The sequence below is a fragment of the Acinonyx jubatus genome, chromosome B2 (assembly GCF_027475565.1).
Source record: "Acinonyx jubatus isolate Ajub_Pintada_27869175 chromosome B2, VMU_Ajub_asm_v1.0, whole genome shotgun sequence".
NCBI classification, from domain to species: Eukaryota; Metazoa; Chordata; class Mammalia; order Carnivora; family Felidae; genus Acinonyx; species Acinonyx jubatus.
Window position 1 is genome coordinate 23,690,216 of NC_069385.1, and position 7,667 is coordinate 23,697,882.

Genomic DNA, 7,667 nt, shown 5'->3' on the forward strand with positions numbered 1-7,667 from the left:
GACCATGCGGATTACAAGTTTGTGAACCTTCTGCTACCCGGTTCCAGCTCTGATAACAGATCAGAGATCATGGATGTGGAAAAGAATTTCACTATTTCAGAACTTCATTTTTATCATTGAAATGTTGCTACATATTTTTTGGAGAAGCTAGAGGAAAATAGAACAAGTTCAACTCCTCTCTCTCACTTCTTTTCCCTGTCTCCATTAGCCAACATTAAATATTTGAGCAAAAATAAAAAAAATGATTGGAATGATTACAATGCTACCTGGTAAATGAGAGAAAGAGGGAAGTGTACTTCTACAGAGCTAACAGCAAGCAAAATCTTACTTCCAATAAAAACTTTTGCTTTGTAGACCATTTTAATATGCCACAGAATGAATAATTATGTTTTAAAAATGGCAGTAAAGTTAAAGGAGACAAGAAGGAGGTGCTTGCCATGAAAGCCAGAATTAAAAACTTCTTTTGAAGCTGTAAAATATCATTAATCTTTGAGTGAAGTGAACACAATCCTCCCTCTATTCTCACATAGACAGCTGCTAATAGGTAGTTTCAGGAAAAAAAATATTTTGACATGGAAAATGCTAGTGCATTTGGGCATGGGCAACTATGTCTAGAATCCAAACTAATTCAACCAATAAAGTATTTCTTAATGTATTTTATTAAAAATAATTTAAACAGTATATTTAACAGTACGCATAGTGATATTTTCTTAATCGTTTCTGTACATTAATAAATCTATCATCAGTTTCTCCTCACCCATTTAAAAAAATTATGGCTGGCATCAAAGAAATCACCATTCACAACCACAAATTGTTTTTTTTGTTTTACTTTGTCAGCATCCCCATAGACATATGTGAAATTTAACATGGCTACTGTTTAAATGCTAAATACTACTTATGATCTACAGAATTGCTACACTAGCTTACATACATATATATATATATATATATATATATATATATATTTAATCTGGCCATTGATTTAAATGGAAGGAAATCTGTGCCAAAATTAACAAGATTCATGTCTGAGAGCGCCTGATCATTTTTATGTTTTCCCCAAATGACCCTGAATCACAGATCTTGCTTTCCCAACTCAGCTAGACTCAACAAGCTTTTACTCTTATAATCAAGGCATAGGTCATTGCTTTGGGTAGGAACTGATTCCAATGGAGCACAAGAGAACTATTAATCTATTCCTGTTAAGCACTGCTTGGGTTTCATTCAGTCTTTTTCATCACACTAACACAGTAAACATAAAATAAAGTCATATTCTGAAGTGGTTAGATTTAGTCTTCAAACATATTTAGAATGGTCACTGTCTTTTAAGGAACAAATTACCCTTTCAGTGAATCATTATAAAAGTAGATGAGGAAATGTAAAATAATTTGTTGTAATTATTAGTATGCAACCCTCAGAGCAAGAGTCATGAAGCAATTGGGAATTTCTTATGTTTAGTTATTAGCAAATCAACATTTCCTGAGCGTCTCATGTGTGAAAAACTTAATGAGAGATATTATTCAATATTTCACGGAAAGTGGAATGATAGTCCCAGACTGCAAGATTATTTTTATGTGTGTGCTCATATTTAAAGTCACTTTTCAAATTTATTAATCAGATTTTAACAATGTAATAAAGTTTCCTTTTTAGATCTAACGGAAAAAAAAAGCAGTAAATATAAAACACTTATTAATTATGTAGCGGGGGACAGACTAAGGATTCAATAAATTACAATAACTGTTATTGTTAACAAAAGTATTACATTTAGTATTACTTTGTCTTAGAAATACTCTCCAGTCATTAAAATAAAGGATTGACCACAATGTTTTGATAATTTGTTATTTATTCTTTTATGCAACTAAATTTACTCCTAAAAATGTAAACTTCTTTTCTTCAATCAAACTTAACCCCATATTGCTCCCTGACATTATAGACAATTTATTAATAAGTTTATACCATATTTTTTTTCTTTTTGGCCACATTTTACTTTGCATATATTATGAGGCTTATAATTATTTACATTATGTATTTTCCTTAATATTCATATTCAAAATAATGATATGGTAAAATTAATATTTTGGCTTAAATTGATGAACTATATGTTACATAAATGTAAGTGTAAGACTTATGTTTTATAATTATATATAAATTTATCTGATTCAAATTTAATCTAAGTTTAAAACGTAAGGATATTTTTTCAATATTTGTCCTTTAGGTTTAATTGTAAGATTTATAAGACTAATATTTTTGATATAATTACTAGTCCTATGATGTTTAAGTCTCTGGAAACAGTTTAAAATGAAAGAAGCATTAATTTTGGCATGAAAATTAATATGGACCCTTGCCATAGTTTCAAAGAAGCTAAGTTGAATGGAGTATGGCATGGACCATGGGGATATTAAAGCATTGTCTCTTGCATTCTGTGAATCTACATCATAACTATTGAAAAGACTTTGAAGATTTAGCTTAATTTTGGTAACGTTAGAATTATAGCAGCACCTGTTCCACATATTGTGTGGATCACATTAAATAAGAGATGGGGCAATGCCTTGAAAACTACGACGTGTTGGGTGTCTGTTATTATTTGAATATTTTCCAGGTGATTGAAATTGTTTTCAGATTTCTAGTTTAGAATGTCATAAAAAACATCAACAACTTCATCTTTGGTGACAGTATGGCACACTGTTAGAATGTTGAATCATAGTAAATAAAGAAGGGCCTCTAAGTGTGATAAAATCCTGCCATTATAGAAGAGACTACAAACAGAAGACCTTGAACCGAGTTGGCAGAGCTCAGGTGGTTCAGTGTAAGTAGAACACTCATGCCCCAAACCAGTAGCCTGTTGTTTGAAGCAGAGTGGGGTAGACCGGATGGATTCTGCAGCACCCTAGAACCCCCTTGGCACCATCTGGGAGTGGAAGCAAGACTGAATGAGGAAACGGATAAACATGTCAACTTGGAAAGAAAAAGTCCATTGGCATGGCAGTGTAGTGGAGAGACTCTCAGTGCATTATAGTCCTTCAACTGTCAATTTTCATTAAGCAAACTGGAGATAAAATCAAGACAAGTCACTTGTGCACACGCAGGTGTGCTCTCTCTCTCTCGCACACACACACACACACACACACACACACACACGTCTTTTGTCATATGAATTTTTTTCCTGAGCAATAGCGATTTCCAGGATGCCAACTAAAACAAAAACCAAACCAAAAAAAAAAAAAAAAAAAAGACAGCAACTAAAACCCCACAAAATTAGGCAGCAGAAACCTCAGTTACAATACACTACATGAAGACAGGTTTTGTAATTTGAATCCATGCAAGTTACAGGCTACGAAGCAATAAATCTGAAGGTCCTCAGAAAAGCAAAACAGATTCCATAGCTGCCACTGGGTCTAATTTTCAACTAAAATTTATTAGTTATAAAAGAAATGTTATACAGGGGAGCCTGGGTGGCACAGTCAGTTGAGCGTAGGACTTCAGCTCAGGTTATGATCTCGTTGATGAGTTCCACCCCACGTCGGGCCCTGTGCTGCCAGCTCAGAGCCTGGATCCTGCTTCGGATTCTGTGTCTCCCTTTCTCTCTGCCCCTCCCCCGCTCATGCTCTGCCTCCCTCTGTCTCAAAAATAAATAAACATTAAAAAAAAAATTTAAGTGTTATACAGAAAAATCAAGGAACAAAGATATAGATAGACACTAATTTAAAGTGGCCCCAGGGGTTGAATTTAATAGTTATAAACTTCACAATACTACTGTACATATATTCAAATAATTAAAGGAAATCTGTTGAAATAATTTAAAAAAAAATCATATTAATGAGTAAATATGTGGGGATGCCAAAAAAGAAATGGAAACTTTTAGGAAACTGAAAAATCCAAATCAAAGAAGTATAATAACTGAAATTTAAAAACTAGCAATAAACTCAACTGCAGATTTCAGATGATGCAAGAGAAAAAAAACCCATGTATTTGAAAAGTTATCTCGTCTGACAAATAGAAAAGAAGAAAATATTGAAGAAAAGGAAAAAAGCTTGTGACACTATCAATTGATACAGCACACATGTAATCAGAGACCCAGAAGGAAAGGACTAAAAGAAATTGGCTGGAGAAAAAAACACATTTAAAGAAAAAATGTTTTAAACTTCCTTAAATTTGTTGAAAAACATAAATTAACAAGTCCAAGAAGCTCTGTGAAACCTAACTGGAATAAAAAGAGAGAAAGTCATATCCAGCCACATCAAATTCAGACTAACGAAAGTCAAAAATAAATAGAAATTTTGAAGGCAGTAAGAGAAAAATGACATAGTACATAGAGATAACAGTATGATTAATATTCAACCTTTCATCAGAAACAATGGAGGCTAGATATTGGGATGACATATTAAAAGTAGTGAAAGAAAAAATTATTCAGAATTATTCATGGAGAAATTATCCTTCAAAATTAAAGCTATAATTAAGACATTTTCCAATTAAAATAGAGAGAAATTAATGCTAGCAGAACTGCGTTATTTAAAATGGGAAGTTTTCCAGAGCAGAGGAAAATTGCAGCAGATGGTATTTCAGATATACCAGGAGAAATAAAGAGCACTGGAAAGGATAAATACGTGACATGTGAGTTCATATAAATATATGTATTTTTTGCTTTTTTATTGGCTTCTTTAAAAAAATATGTGCATAGTTAAAACCAAATGTATATTACTATATTGTTGAAATTATGGTATATATAGATGAAAACAATGCAAAGAAGGGAGAGGTAGACAGAACCATATTGTTGGAAGTTTCCTATATTCAACTAGAAGTCAGTCATTGTGGAATAGGTAAATTTTGATAAGTTAAAGTAGCATGCTATAGGGGCACCTGGGTGGCTCCATACGTTAAGCGTCCAACTTAGGCTCAGGTCATGATCTCATGGTCCGTGAGTTTGAGCCCCACGTCGGTCTCTGTGCTGACAGCTTGGAGACTGGAGTGTGCTCCGGATTCTAGGTCTCCCTCTCCCTCTGGCCCTCCCTGCCCCTCGCATTCTCTCCCTCTCTCTCAAAAATAAATAAACATTAAAAAAATGGTTTTTAAATAAATAAAAGTAGAGGTTCTCTTACATCCACCGCCTAAGAGTCGCGTTGTAAGAAGCAACAACCTCTCCACCTCCTCTCTGCCATCTTCTCCGCAGCCGCAAAGCAACAACCTTGTGTGAATGCATCTCTATCCACATTGGCCAGGCTGGTGTTCAGATCAGCAACACCTGCTGGGAGCTCTATAGCCTGGAACATGGCATCCAGCCTGATGGCCAGATGCCAAGTGACAACACCATTGGGGGAGGAGATGACTCTTTCAGCACCTTCTTCAGTGAGACGGATGCTGGCAAGCATGTGCCCAGGGCAGTGTTTGTAGACCTGGAACCCACAGTCATTGATGAAGTTCGCACTGGCACCTACTGCCAGCTCTTCCACCCTGAGCAGCTCATCACCGGCAAGGAAGATTCTGCCAATAATTATGCCCAAGGGCACTACACCATCGGCAAGGAGATCATTGACCTTGTCTTGAATCGAATTCGGAAACTGGCCGCCCAGAGCATGGGTCTTCAGGGCTTCTTGGTTTTCCATAGCTTTGGAGGGGGAAGTGGTTCCAGGTTCACCCCCCTGCTGATGTCCCTTTGTCAATTATGGCAAGAAGCCCAAGCTGGAGTTCTCCATTTACCCAGCTCCCCAGGTTTCCACTGCTGTAGTTGAGCCCTACAACTCCATCCTCAGTACCCACACCACCCTGGAGCACTCTGATTATGCCTTCATAGTAGACAAGCATTGATATTGAATGCTCAACCTACACTAACCTCAATAGGTTGATTCATCAAATTATGTCTTCCATCACTGCTTCCCTCATATTTGACGGAGCCCTGAATGTTGATCTGACAGAATTCCAGACCAACCTGTGCCCTATCCCCCATCCACTTCCTTCTGGCCACATATGCCCCTGTCATTTATGCTGAGAAAGCCTACCATGAACTGCTTTCTGTAGCAGAGATCACCAATGAATGCTTTGAGTCAGCCAACCAGATGGTGAAATGTGACCCTCGCCATGGTAGATACATGGCTTCCTGCCTGTTGTACCATGGTGACGTGGTTCCCAAAGATGTCAATGCTGCCATTGCCACCATCAAGACCAAGCGTACCATCCAGTTTGTGGACTGGTGCCCCACTGGCTTCAAAGTTGGTGTTAATTACTAGCCTCCCACTGTGGTACCTATGGAGACCTGGCCAGAGTACAGAGAGCTGTGTGTGTGCTAAGCAACACCACAGCCATTGCTGAGGCCTGGGCTCGCCTGGACCACCAGCTTGACCAGATGTATGCCAAGCGTGCCTTTGTTCACTGGCATGTGGGTGAGGGCATGGAGAAAGGAGAGTTTTCTGAGACCCGTGAGGACATGGGCCCTTGAGAAGGATTATGAGGAGGTTGGTGTGGATTCTGTTGAAGGAGAGGGTGAAGAGGAAGGAGAGGAATACTAAAGTTAAAAATGTCACAAAAGTGCTGCTTTTACAGGGAAGCTTATTCTGTTTTGAATATTGAAAAGTTGTGCTCTGATCAGTTAATTTGTATGTAGCAGTGTATTCTCTAATATACAATTTCTGACCTATGCATTAAAACACAATGCTTCATTATAGATCCAAGCTGTACATTTCTCTCATGGATTTGAATAAAGTATTCCCTGTCTTAAGTGCAAAAAAAATTAAAAAATAAAAGTAGCATTTATAATCCCTAGAGCCACCACTAACAAATTGGCAAGATATATGTTAAAAAGTAAATACAGGATGCAAAATATTTGCTCAACACAGAGAGAAGGAGGGAAAGGAGGAGTAGAGGAACAAAATAGAAATGAAACAAATAAAAATAACAACAAAGTGGCAGACTTAAAGTCCATAATAGACATAATTTTATTAAATGTGAATTGACCGAATACACAAAATAAAAGACAGAGAATGTGAAACTGGATTGAAAAGGCAGGACTCTATGCCATGTGGCCTAAAAGAGGCACCCTTAAATACAAAGATGCAAATAGGCTGAGAGAAAAAAGATAGAAAATAATGTGCATGCAAACAGCAAGCATAAGCAAACTGGAGTTGCTGTATTGATATAAGACAAAATAAACTTCTAGCCAAGGAATGTGACTGCAAAAAAAGTGAAACATTTTATGAAGTTGAAAGAGTCAATTCAACAATTGTAAATGCACATACATCTAATAACAGATCTCCCAAAACTGGCAGAAATAAAAGGAGAAATAGAGGAAATAAATTTAAAACCATAGTAGAACATTTTCATATTCCTCTCTCAGTATTCAATAGATAGGAAAATCAGGAAGAATATAGAAGACTTGAATGACACTATCAACCAACTAGTTGACACACACAGAAGACACCACATAAACTAAGAAGATCTACAATCTTTTTAAACATATATGGAGTATTTGCCAATACAGACCATAGGCCATACAACAACTGCCAATAAATTTAAAAGATTGAAATTGTACAAAGTGTATTATTTAATAACAAAAGGAAACTTGAATTCAAACATAAACATATGTGGAAATTTGTGAAAATGTTATGAAATTAAATAATTTGGAAAGTAAATAAGTTTTTAGAAACCAAATTAACAAATTAGCCAAAAACTAAATCAAAAGG

At 36.2% G+C, this 7,667-nt stretch overlaps 1 pseudogene; it reads left to right on the top strand.

Annotated features, from left to right (window-relative positions):
- The first annotated feature begins 5,153 nt into the window (after positions 1–5,153).
- On the top strand, positions 5,154–6,775 carry LOC106965772 (tubulin alpha-1A chain-like; annotated as a pseudogene).
- The last annotated feature ends 892 nt before the right edge of the window (positions 6,776–7,667 follow it).